This window comes from Arachis hypogaea, chromosome 2 (genome assembly GCF_003086295.3).
Source record: "Arachis hypogaea cultivar Tifrunner chromosome 2, arahy.Tifrunner.gnm2.J5K5, whole genome shotgun sequence".
Lineage (NCBI taxonomy): Eukaryota > Viridiplantae > Streptophyta > Magnoliopsida > Fabales > Fabaceae > Arachis > Arachis hypogaea.
Genome location: NC_092037.1, coordinates 57,078,643 through 57,092,085, shown reverse-complemented (window position 1 = coordinate 57,092,085; position 13,443 = coordinate 57,078,643). Strand labels below are relative to the sequence as shown.

Below are 13,443 nucleotides of genomic sequence, written 5' to 3'. Positions count from 1 at the left end.
TCTCCAACTTGGAGATGATGATGGAGAAACTCATGAAAAATCAAGAGATGGCAAGCAAGAATTATAAATCATCTTGTGCAACTTCAATTATGACTTTTGAAGATAGTCAAGTTGGATTTACCAATGCATTTCCTTGTTGGTATGCTTGGAGTTCCAAACACCCAAACGTTTCATGACTTGTGTAGTTTGTTGTTGGATGATTTTGGTTATAAATGCATTATGTTTGTGGAACTCAAGTTTCATTGTTCATCTTGAAATTTTGACTAAGTGGTCACTTTACAAATGTTGAATTATAAATGATGTCTTGATCAAACATCTTTTGGCTTTAAATCAAGAACATTATACATGTGATTACCACTTCTTGAAAATGAACAATTCGCAAGTCACTTTGGGTGAATCGTTATTGTTGTTGTACAACTTCTTTTGCTAATGAGCTTTTACACCGACAACCTCAATGACCATTCCACTCAAAGAATTCGAATCATTTGGTGCTTGCTTGAAGTTGCATTGTTGGCATTTACAACTTAAGCACCTAATTAAGAAGCATTGAGCTTTGTTTGGTTAAAGTGTGATGGCCGTTGTAACCGGCCGGTGTGTGTCTTCCAACCGCGCGCACCATTGGAATACACACACCGTCTTTCTCGTGGATCACACTGTTTTCACGCTTCCAATTAAGAATTCAATTTTCTTGACTTTATTAGTGCTTCCTCATTGATCTAAAGTTGTTTTTGCCCTATGATCTTGAAAATCTTTTGCTTTCATTTTAAGATGCGGAAGAAGGGTAAGGCACCGGTCACTTCACCGATTGTGCAACCCACAACTTGTCCATCTAGACCTTACTTCATGGATTGCCCAAGTAGTAACCCAAATGTTTTGGTTAACCAAAAAGCCGAGTTTCGATATAAGAAATTTGGGAAAAGGACAATCCATTGGGAGCGGACGCTTAAGGTTCCAAGCGAATACAAGGCGGTCATTGGTATGCGAAATTGTGATTCACACTTTTCACAACTCCGCATAGCTGACCAGCAAGTACACTGGGTCGTCCATGTAATACCTTACGTGAGTAAGGGTTGATCCCACGGAGATTGTTGGTTTGAAGCAAGCTATGGTCATCTTGTAAATCTCAGTCAGGCGGATTCAAATGATTATGAGGTTTGATAGTAAAAAGAACAATAAAACATAAGATAAAATAAAGTCACTTATGTAGTTCCTTGGTGAGAATTTCAAATAAGCATTTGGAAATGTTTTGTTGGCTCTGAACCTCTGCTTTCCTACTGTCCTCATCTAATCATGCGTACTCCCTTCCATAGCAAGCTATATGTTGGTGGATCACCGTTGTCAATGGCTACCATTCGTCCTCTCGGTGAAAACATGTCCTCTACAGTTTCCTGCATGGCTAATCAGCTGTCGGTTCACGATCGTGTCGGAATATAATATATTTATTCTTTTGCACACTGTCACTACGCCCAACATTCACGAGTTTGAAGCTCGTCATAGTCATCCCATCCCAGATCCTACTCGAAATACCACAGACAAAGTTTAGACTTTCTAGATCTCAAGAATGCTGCCAATTGGTTCTAGCTTATACCACGAAGGTTCTAACGTCACGGATTCGAATGCTCTGTTGTCAGGCAAGGTGATTCAGATCCGTGGGTTAGAGACCAAAGATAATATACTCCATCTATCATCCAATAACTATGTTGAACATCATGTAGACCGCTTTGTGGTTGTCAGGCACGCGGATCTTGGCTAAGCGAGTGACGAAGATTGAGTGATTGTCACGGGTCACCCCTTCATTCTAACTTAACTGAATTAAGTACAAGAGTATATCTTGGAGGAGAAGTAGGCATGAATTGAATAGAAAAACAATAATACTTGCATTAATACTCGAGTTACAGCAGAGCTCCTCACCTTAATCTATGAGGTGTAGAAACTCCACCGTTGAAAATACATAAGAACAAAAGGTCTAGGCATGGCCGAATGGCCAGCCTCTAAAATGGGTTCGAAGAACTTCCAAAAGGTCAAAGACTCTAAATACAATAATAAAAAGTGCTATTTATACTAAAATAGTAAACTAGGTTTACAGAAAATGAGTAGATAGTGCAGAAATCCACTTCCGGGGCCCACTTGGTGTGTGTTTAGGCTGAGCCTTGAAGCTTTCACGTGTATAGGCCATCCTTGGAGTTAAACGCCAGCTTTGGTGCCAGTTCTGGCGTTTTACTCCAGAAAAGGGTCTCTGGTGGGCGTTTGGACGCCAGTTTGGGCCATTAAATCTCAGGCAAAGTATGGACTATTATACATTGCTGGAAAGCCCAAGATGTCTACTTTCCAACGCAATTAAGAGCATGCCAATTGGGCTTTTGTAGCTCCAGAAAAGCCACTTCGAGGGTAGAGAGGTCAGAATCCAACATCATCTGCAGTCCTTTCTCAGCCTCTGAATCAGATTTTTGCTCAGGTCCCTCAATTTCAGCCAGAAAATACCTGAAATCATAGAAAAACACAAAAACTCATAGTAAAGTCTAGAAATGTGATTTTTTCATAAAAACTAATAAAAATATATTAAAAAGTAACTAAAACATACTAAAAACTACCTAAAAACAATGCCAAAAAGTGTATAAATTATCCGCTCATCACAACACAAAACTTAAATTGTTACTTGTCCCCAAGTAACTGAAAACAAAATAGGATAAAAAGAAGAGAATATTGATGCATGGAAACTTGTCTCTCAACAAATCTTCCTTCGGCAAGTATACCGAATTGTCGTCAAGTAAAAACTCACAATAGAGTGAGGTCGAATCCACTGGGATTAACGAATTAAACAATCAATGGTTAATTGATTATCCTAGTTAGACAAATTATATTGGAGTGATAAGTAACAAGGAAATGTAAATTGCACAAAAGTAAAGAAAGAGATAAAGTGCAGAAAAGTAAATGGCAAGAAAAGTAAATGTAAGAACTAAAAATAAAATGAACATTGGGATCAAGAGATATTGCAATCCTCCGGATCAAGTTCATTCTCATCTCTTCCTCAATCAATGCATTCATTGATATCCTTGGAAATCTTAAGTGATTGGATCCCACTTCCTTGGCAATCCAATCTCTCTAAGCTTGAACAATTTCTCAATTCCTTGATTTAATTGCTCATGGGAAGAGATGAAGTTTGGTCACTGATTATACCACACACATTCATAGATCAAAGTATTGGGAGGATTACATGTTACTATATCCGCCCAACCCCCAACCTAATCCAATGTGAGAGAGCATTTCTAGCATGATCTCCTCATCCCTTTTCCAAGGCTCAGAGGAGATCCAATTATGGAGAGTTTCTTTTCCAAGACAACTAACCAATTAGACTAAGATTGAAAGCTTTCTAGTAAAATCAAGAGAAAAGAAAGAAGAAGAAGAATAAGAACTACAATTGATCTATTGAATCACAATAGAGCTCTCTAACCTAATGAAAAGAGTTAGTTGATCATTGCTCTACCAAAATAGAAAAGAAAGAAAGTGCAGAAAAGTAAAGATGAAGATTAAAACTAAAATTGAAACTTTAAAATTCATAAATAAAAATTACAACTAAAATGAAACTACTCCTAAGGAAGAAAAGAAGAGAAAAGGAAGAAGAGTGGTTGAGGGAGGGGTCTGAAGACCCACTCCCCTTGGAGTGTGCCAATTCAAAGAAATTCGAATTGGTCTTCACTCTCTCCCCCTTCCTTCAATTCTCTATTCCAGGATGAATTGAATGTAAAGACTAAAGCCTTTATATAAGCTCTCCTAAATTACAAAAATGAAATTAAAAGCAAATTACAATTAAATGAAAATTCCTATTCTAGATGTTTCTTGTGCCCTTGATTGGTTGACAATTGTGGACTTGCTTGCTTGAGCTTTGAAGTGGACTTGAGAGAGAAGTGAATCAAGTTGAGGTCCAGGTGCTTAGCATTAATGCTGCCGTTAGCCACACTAACGCTACAAGTGTGGCGTTAGTGCTAAAGCTATTGTGGCTAACGTTGCACTTGCTACCCAGTTGGTGTTTTTGGGGTTTAAAAGATGCCTCTTGTTTGTGCTCCAATTTCATGCCCACTACAGACTATTATATATCTTTGGAAAGCTCTAAATGTCAGCTTTCTAACACAATTAGAATCACCTCAATTGGACCTCAATAACTCAAGTTATGCTCCTTTGAAGTGGACAAGGTCGCTGGCATAGTCGCTAGCGTTACTGGAAAAGGTGAGTCACGATAACGCTAACGATCAGGGCTTAATATTGCCAGGTTCTGGAGCTCAAACTTAATGTCCACCCCATACTATTATATATTGTTGGAAAGCCCTGGATGTCTACTTTCCAAAGCTTTTAGAAGCGCATCATTTGGAGCTCTACAGCTCGAGTTACACTTCTTGGAAGGTGAAGAGGTCAGATGGCCTTACTACAGGTTGATACCATATTCATCCTTGCACTTTTGGGGCAGGTTTTCTCCCTCAAATTTAGTGTCCACCATGTAGTACCTATATTCTTGAAAATCTCTGGAATCCTACTTTCCAATGCCACTGGAATCACCTCATTTGGAGCTTTGTGGCTCAAGTTATTCTTGTTTGAAGAAGGCATGGTCAGGTTGCCAGGTGAGACTTTTACCCACGTTAGTGTCCACGTTAGTGTAACTAATGTGGCCATTAACGTGGGTCTTCCTTTGCTTCGCTAGCGTTAGTGGCGTTCACCTTTTCCACTAACGTTGGCGTCTCCCTTTCCCTCCACGTTAGTTCCCACGTTAATGTAACTAACATGGAAGCTAACGTGGGTCTTCTTGGCATTCGCTAGCGTTATTGGCACTCACTTTTGCCACTAACGCTGCTCCTTCTTCAAAGTTGATGCCATTAACGTTCCCACTAACGTTCCAATTTTCCTTCCTTCCACGTTAGTGGTCACGTTAATTAGATTAACGTAGCCACTAACGTGGCTCTTCTCTGCTTTTTTTTTTTTGCCTGAAATCAAACAAACAAAGTGCATCAAGGTAACATACAAGATGATCTTTATATGTTAAGTGTGCTAATAATACTCAAAATCAAAACTTCACTTAGTATGATCTATTTTATCATATTTAACTTGTATATTAGCTAAAATTCACATATGCTTGAGATTTTGTTTCATGCAGAGATTTTTCATGCTATTACTCATATTTTGGCAAAATTTGTACGAAAACTAAACAGAAATCTACCGATATGACTACTAAAAGTATGCAATGACGCACGCGCATCAAATATACAATAAATCTAAAAATATCAATGAAGCTTAGTTCTAATTAGATGAGCAGGACTTGTAGCTTTTTGCTTCTGAACAATTTTGGTATCTCGCTTTATCCTTTGAAATTCAGAATGATTGGCATCTATAGGAACTCAGAATTAAGATAGTGTTATTGATTCTCCTAGTTTAGTATGTTGATTCTTGAACATAGCTACTTATGAGTCTTGGCTGTGACGCTAAGCATCTTGTTTTCCAGTATTACCACCGGATACATAAATGCCACAGACACATAACTGGGTGAACCTTTTCAGATTGTGACTCAGCTTTGCTAGAGTCCCCAATTAGAGGTGTCCAGAGTTCTTAAGCACACTCTTTTGCTTTGGATCATGACTTTAACCACTCAGTCTCAAGCTTTTCACTTGGACCTTCATGACACAAGCACATGGTTAGGGACAGCTTGATTTAGTCGCTTAGGCTAGGATTTTATTCATTTGGGCCCTCCTATCCATTAATGCTCAAAGCCTTGGATCCTTTTTACCCTTGCCTTTTGGTTTAAAGGGCTATTGGCTTTTTCTGCTTGCTTTTTCTTTCTTTCTTTTTTTTGCTTTATTTTTTGCATTTTTTTCGCAAGCTTTTCTTTTTCACTGCTTTTTCTTACTTCAAGAATCAATTTTATGATTTTTTAGATTATCAATAACATTTTTCTTTTTTCATTATTCTTTCAAGAGCCAACAATTTTAACATTCATAAACTTCACTATAAAAAAATATGCACTGTTTAAGCATTCATTCAGAAAACAAAAAGTATTGCCACAACATCAAAATAATTAAACTAATTTTAAGATAGAATTCGAAATTTATGTACTTCTTGTTCTTTTGCAATTAGAAACATTTTTCATTTAAGAAAGGTGAAGGATTTATGGGACATTCATAACTTCAAGGCATTGACACCAGACACTGATGATCATGTAATAAAGACACAAACATAGACAAAACATAAAGCATAAGAAATGAAAAACAAAAAAAACAAATAACAAGAAAATTAAAGAACGGGTCCACCTTAGTGATGGCGGCTAGTTCTTCCTCTTGAAGATCCTATGGAGTGCTTAAGCTCCTCAATGTGTCTTCCTTGCCTTTGTTGCTCCTCCCTCATGGCTCTTTGGTGCTCCACCCTTAGTTGCTCTATATTGGAACTCAAATCCCCTAAAGAGGTGTTGAGTTGCTCCCAATAGTTGTGTGGAGGAAAATGCATTCCTTGAGGCATCTCAGGGATTTCTTGATGGGGACTTCCTCATGCACTTATTGAGGTCCATGAATGGGCTCTCTTGTTTGCTCCATCCTCTTTTTAGTGATGCGTTTGTCCTCTTTAATGAGGATGTCTTCCTCTATGACAATTCCAGCTAAATTGCATAGGTAACAGATGAGACGAGGAAAGGCTAACCTTGCCAAAGTGGAGGGCTTGTCAGCCACCTTGTATAGTTCTAGAGGTATGATCTCATGAACTTCCACTTCCTCTCCAATCATGATACTATGGATCATGATAGCCCGATCCACAGTTACTTCGGATCGATTGCTAGTAGGAATGATAGAGCGTTAGAGGAACTCCAACCATCCTCTAGCCACAGGCTTAAGGTCCGGCCTTCTTAGTTGAACCGACTTGCGTTTGGAATCTCTCTTCCATTTAGCTCCTTCCACACAGATGTCCTTGAGAACTTGGTCCAACCTTTGATCAAAGTTGACTCTTCTAGTGAAAGGATGAGAATCTCCTCTCATGATTGGCAAGTTGAACGCCAATCTCACATTTTCTGGACTGACATCTAAGTATTTCCCTTGGACCATTGTGAGCCAATTCTTTGGGTCCGGGTTCATACTTTGGTCATGGTTATTAGTGATCCATGCATTAGCATAGAACTCTTAAACCATTAAGATTCTGACTTGTTGAATGGGATTGGTGAGAGCTTCCCATCCTTTTCTCCTAATCTCATGTCGGATCTCCGGATATTCGCTCGTTTTGACCTTGAAGGGGACCTCGGGGATCACCTTTTTCTTGGCCACAACTTCATAGAAGTGGTCTTGATAGGCTTTTGAGATGAATCTTTCCATCTCCCATGACTCGGAGGTGAAAGCAAATGCCTTCCCTTTCCTCTTCCTTGAGGTTTCTCAGGCCTTAGGTTCCATTAATGGTTATGGAAAATTAAAAAGCAAGGCTTTTTTCCACACCAAACTTAAGAGGTTTGCTCGTCCTCAAGAAAAAGAAGAAAGAAAAGAGTAGAAGAAAAAGAGAAGTGGGAGATGGAGGCGTGAGAGGGTTTTGGCCAAGGGGGAAAAAGTTTGTGATGTGTAAAAGTGGAGGAATAAGTGGGGGTATATATAGGGTAAGAGGAGGGGTGGGTTCGTGTGAAGTTGGGTGGGTTTGGGAAGGAAATGGTTTGAATTTGAATGGTGAGGTAGGTGGGGTTTTATGATGGGTTTTTGGGAATTAGGGGATGGATGTGAGTGGTAAAGAGAATATAGGGAATAGGGTAAGATTTGATTGGTGGGTGGTGTTTTAGGTAGAGTGTTATAGATAGGTGTGAAGAGGAGAGAGAGTGAGGTAGGGTAGATGGGGATCCTGTGGGGTCCACAGATTCTGAGTTGTCAAGGATTTTTTAACCCTGCACCTCCTTGGCGTTAAACGCCCTCTGTGTGCCATTCTTGGCATTTAAACGCCAGGCTGCTGCCTTTTTCTGGCATTAAACGCCAGTCTACCTGCCAGTTCTGGCGTTTAACGCCTAGAATTGTGTCAGGCTGGGCGTTTAAACGCTCATTTTTCTACCCTTACTAGCGTTTAAACGCCAGTTTACCTGCCAGTTCTGGCGTTTAACGCTCAGAATGGTGCTAGGCTGGGCATTAAACACCCATTTTGGTATCCTTACTGGCATTTAAACGCCAGTAAGCTCGTCTTCCAAGGATTTTTGATGTTTTTTTTATTTTGCTTTAATTTTTGAAGTTGTTTTTGTGGCTCTACATGATCATCATCCTAAAGAAAACATAAACTAACATAGATAAATAAATAAAATTGGGTTGCCTCGCAATAAGCGCTTCTTTAATGTCAATAGCTTGACAGTGAGCTCTTTTCAGAGCTTCACAATTGTTCAGATCATGATTGTGGCCTCCCAACACCAAACTTAGAGTTTGATTATGGGCGCTCTGCTTGACTCTGTATGGAGAGAATTGGATGAAGCCTTTCATGCTTCTTCTCCATGTTTACAGAGGAAGATCCTTGAGCCTTAAACAAAAGGTAGTCCTCATTTAATTGAAGGACTAACTATCCTCTGTCCACATTAATTACAGCCTTTGATGTGGCTAGGAAGGGTCTTCCAAGGATGATGGATTCGTCCTTATCCTTCCTAGTGTCTAGGATTATGATGTTAGCAGGGATGTAAAGGCCTTCAACCTTCACTATGACATCCGTTACAAGTCCATAAGCCTTTTTCATCGATCTGTCTGCCATCTCTAATGAGATTCTTGCAGCTTGTACCTCAAAGATTCCTAGTTTCTCCATTACAGAGAGTGGCATAAGGTTGATACCTAACCCCAAGTCACACAGAGCCTTCTCAAAGGTCATGGTGCCAATGGTGCAAGGTATTAAGAACCTTCTGAGATCCGGTTTCTTTTGAGGTATCTTCAGCTGAACCAAGGCGTTTAGTTCATTAATGAGCAATGGAGGTTCATCCTTCCAAGTCTCATTACCAAATAACTTGGCATTCAGCTTCATGATTGCTCCTAAATACTGAGCAACTTGCTCTTCAGCAATAACTTCATCTTCTTCAGAAGAAGAATATTCATCAGAGCTCATGAATGGTAATAGGAAATTTAGTGAAATCTCTATGGTCTCTGCATGAGCCTCAAATTCCTTTGGTTCCTCATGAGTGAACTCTCTAGTGGTTAGTGGACGTCCATTAAGGTCTTCCTCATTGGGAACCACTGCCTCTTCCTCTTTTCCATGTTCGGCCACGCCAGGTATGGTTATGGCCTTGCACTCTCTTTTTAGATTCTCTTCTGTATTGCTTGGGAGAGTACTTGGAGGAGTTTTAGTAACTCTTTTACTCAGCTGACCCACTTGTGCCTCCAAATTTCTGATAGAGGACCTTGTTTCATTCATGAAACTGAGTGGCCTTAGATAGATCAGAGACTATGCTTGCTAAGCCAGAGAGGCTCTGCTCAAAATTCTCTGTCTATTGTAGAGAAGATGATGGAAAAGGTTTGTTGTTGCCAAACCTATTTCTCCCACCCTTATTGTTGTTGAATCCTTGTTGAGGTTTCTGTTGATCCTTCCATGAGAAATTTGGATGATTTCTCCATGAAGGATTATAGGTGTTTCCATAGGGTTCTCCCATGTAATTCACTTCTTCCATTGTAGGTTTTTCAGGGTCATAAGCTTCTCCTTCATAGGAGGCGTCTTTAGCACTACCGGATGCAGCTTACAATCCAGTCAGATTCTGAGAAATCAGATTGACATACTGAGTCAATATTTTGTTCTGAGCCAATATGGCTTTCAGAGTATCAATCTCAAGAACTCCTCTCTTTTGAGTCGTCCCATTATTCATAGGATTTCTTTCAGAAGTGTATGTGTACTGGTTATTTGCAACCATCTCAATGAGTTCTTGGGCTTCTACAAGTGTTTTTAGATGAAGGGATCCACCAGCAAAAAGGTCCAATAACATTTTTGACATTTTAGACAGACCATCATAGAATATACATATGATGCTCCATTCTGTAAACATGTCAGAAGGACACCTTTTGGTTAATTGCTTGTATCTCTCCCAAGCTTCATAGAGGGGTTCACCTTCTTTCTATCTGAAGGTTTGGACGTCAACTCTGAGCTTGCTCATCTTTTGAGGTGGAAAGAATTTGGTCAAGAAGGCATTGACCAACTTTTCCCAAGAGTTTAGGCTTTATTTAGGTTGTGAGTCCAACCATGTCCTAGCTCTGTCTCTTACAGCAAAGGGGAAAAACATAAGTCTGAAGACCTAGAGATCAACCCCATTGGTCTTAACAGTATCACATATCTGCAAGAATTTAGCTAAGAACTGATGAGGATCTTCTGATGGAAGTCCATGAAACTTGCAGTTCTGCTGCATTAGAGAAACTAATTGAGGCTTAAGCTCAAAGTTATTTGCTCCAATGGAGATGCTTCTTGATGACAAGTCATCATATACCCATTTTTCAAGCTAATTTCACTTGTTTTGTTAGCATTTATGCACTTTCTTGCATCCTAAGTAAGTGATTTGGAGTGAAAATGCATAACTTCTTTAAATCAAGCAACCACCATGAATTTAATGTTAATCATTGAGGTTTGAGCTAATTTTAATTGCATTTTAATTGATTTATAAGCCTCTTGAATTTAGTGATACTTTGAGTGGTTGTTTGGTTTATTATAGGTGAAGAAAAGAAAAGAAAATGAAAAGCGTGGCCTAAGAAGCGTGACACAAGAAAAGGAAAGCGTGGCAAAAAAGGAGAGAAGCGTGTCGCAACTAATGAGGGAGGCAACCTTGCCCTCCACAAGGGCAGACTGCCCTCTAGGAGAGCAACATTAGGTGACCAAGCAAGCATAGGCAACCCTGCCCTGCCCACTCCAAGGGCAGAGCACAAAATAGTGCCTTGGAGCCAAGAGAAGCAAACTCTGCCCTGCCCTTGTGGAGAGCAGAATCGGGCATCTCAAGGAAAGAAATCAAGAAAAAAAGGTCACCCATGCATGCCACAAGGTTCGAACAAAGAACCATGAGGAAGCCAAGCCTTGAGACCCACTGATACGTAAAAATTATAATTCACGTATTTACCGGCAAGTATACCGGATCGTATCAAGTAGTAAGACTCACTAAGAGTGAGGTCGATCCCACGAGGATTGGTAGATTGAGCAACTTTAGTTAAATGGTAAGTCTAGTCAAGCGAACATGATTTTGATTTTATGAGCAATGTGACTTTTGAGCATAATTACAGGAATTTAAATGGCAATTAAGAACAAGAATATAGAAATAAAATGGAAGTAAATAACTGAAACTTAAATTGCAAGAAACTTAAATAACATTAAAGATAAATGGCAAGGAATTAAACACAAAAGTAAATTGCAAGAAGTAGATGAACAGAATGTAAATAACAAGAGTAGTAAATAGACAGAATGTAGAAAGGGATTGGGAAATGGGTAATCAAATAACTAGAGCAAGAGAAACGAGAATTAATGATAGAGAGGATCATTAGGGATTAGAGATGTTAATTTTCATGAATTGATGTTAGTCAAATCCTTCTCAATCATGGGTATAGATCTATGGCAAGTGGGTGATTGAATCCCAATCTCTTGGTGATTCAATCTCTCTCAACATAGCCAATTGCCACTCTCGTGATCTAATTGTTCATGAGAAGAGATGAAGCTCAATTTTAATCCAGCCACACAATGTCCAAAATCTCAACCAAGGAGAGTTACATCTCACATACTAACCAAGGTATATTGAATGAGGAAATCATGAAAGGTTGAACTCTAAACTGAATTATGTGGCTCATTCATCAAATTCACCACATAATTCATATAGATTAACCCCTCTCTCGATGGTGGTTGAATCTTTGAAGAACAAGAGTTCCCTCTTTAGATCAACCACTAAAATTGAGAAAGAGAAGATGGGTTCACCAATTCATTCCAACCAACAGAGCTCTTCCCCCTAATGAATGGGGTTTAGTGAATCATAGCTCCAATTTCAACAACAATTGCCATCACTCAAAGTTAAACTAAATTGCAAAGAGAGATGAAGAAGAATAAGTAAATGCTTGAAGATTCAGAAAAATGAAGAAGAGAAGTTCCAAGATGAACCAAAATTAGCTCTCTGGATCTTCTCTCGGAAGTACCAAAAGAGTTTCCAAATACCAGTGCTAAAAAGTGTAAAAATGACTAAGTGTAAAAAGTAAAGTAAAAGTGTAAAAGTCCAAAAGTCCTCTACAAGTACATCAATCTCTTCTATTTATACTACTCCCAAAACTTCTTCAGAGATCTCCAATTTGGGTTAGCAATGTGGGCTTTCTCATTGTTGAATTCTTGGCTCAATTGGAAGTGTTGCTAGACTTGGAAAGGAAGAGTTCATTCATCATGTTTCTGGCCCATTGGCTTGGCGTTATTGGCACTAACTCCAGGCCAAATGCACGTTGGCAACGTGCTTGACATTTTCCTGGAAGTGAAGTATGAGACTTGGGCGTTGCTAGCCCAAGTTGTTGCCAACAACTTGCTTCTCCTCTTCTTAGCTCTACTTTCATGCTAAATGTAGCCCAAAATTTGAGTGTCAACCTTCTGCTTCAATATGAACTACTATACATCATTGGAAAGCTCTTGATGTCTATTTTCTAATGCCACTGGAATCACCTCAATTGGACTTTCCTAGCTCAAGTTATGGTTCCTCAAAGAAGGTAAGGTCAAGCTGCCAAGTTGTTGCCAAGTTGTTATGAATAACGCACCTTCAACCCCAAGTTGGCAACGTGCCCGTGCCTTACTCTCCCAAGGCAAGGACTTGGGGCTGGCGTTGTTGCAAAACACGCCCCCCTTGTGGCACGTTGGCAACGTGCTTGAGCTACACCCCAAGGCTAATCTCTAGCCTTCTTGAATTTCACTTCATGTTCTTGTTTTTAGGGCTTAAAGATGACTCTGGTTTGGCTTCAATTTTGTGCTCCACCATAGACTATTATATATGGTTGGAAAGCTCTGAATGTCAGCTTTTTAATGCAACTGGAAGCACTCAATTTGGATCTCTGTAGCTCAAGATATCTTCCATTGAAGAGGACATGGTCAGGCTGCCTTGTTGGAGTTGTTGTGAATAACGCCCATACATTTCAAGTTAGCAACGTGCACCACAATTTCCTGGCGTTGTTGTGAATAACTCCTTCTCTTTAGCACGTTGGCAACGTGCCCGAGCCCTTCTCAAGGCTCCATGCTTGCTTTCTGGCGTTGGCAACGTGCATGGCAAGGCCATTGGGCGTTGGCAACGTGGTTGGTGCACTTATGGGCGTTGGCAACGTTGGTTGGTGCACTTGTGGACGTTAGCAACTTGGTTGGCAAGGCTTGGCATTGGCAACTTGATTCTGGCGTTGGCAACTTCGCTGGCAGCACCATTTGGCGTTAGCAACCTGGCTGGCAGCACCATTTGGCGTTAGCAACCTGGCTGGCAGCACCATTTGGCGTTGGTAACCTGGC

At 39.9% G+C, this 13,443-nt stretch overlaps 1 non-coding gene across 1 annotated transcript; it reads left to right on the top strand.

The window, feature by feature from the left end:
* The first annotated feature begins 9,995 nt into the window (after positions 1-9,995).
* Positions 9,996-10,099, top strand: LOC112765923 (small nucleolar RNA R71). Its single transcript, XR_003183969.1, has one exon. It is a non-coding gene; the product is annotated as a small nucleolar RNA R71 (small nucleolar RNA).
* Positions 10,100-13,443: the final 3,344 nt, after the last annotated feature.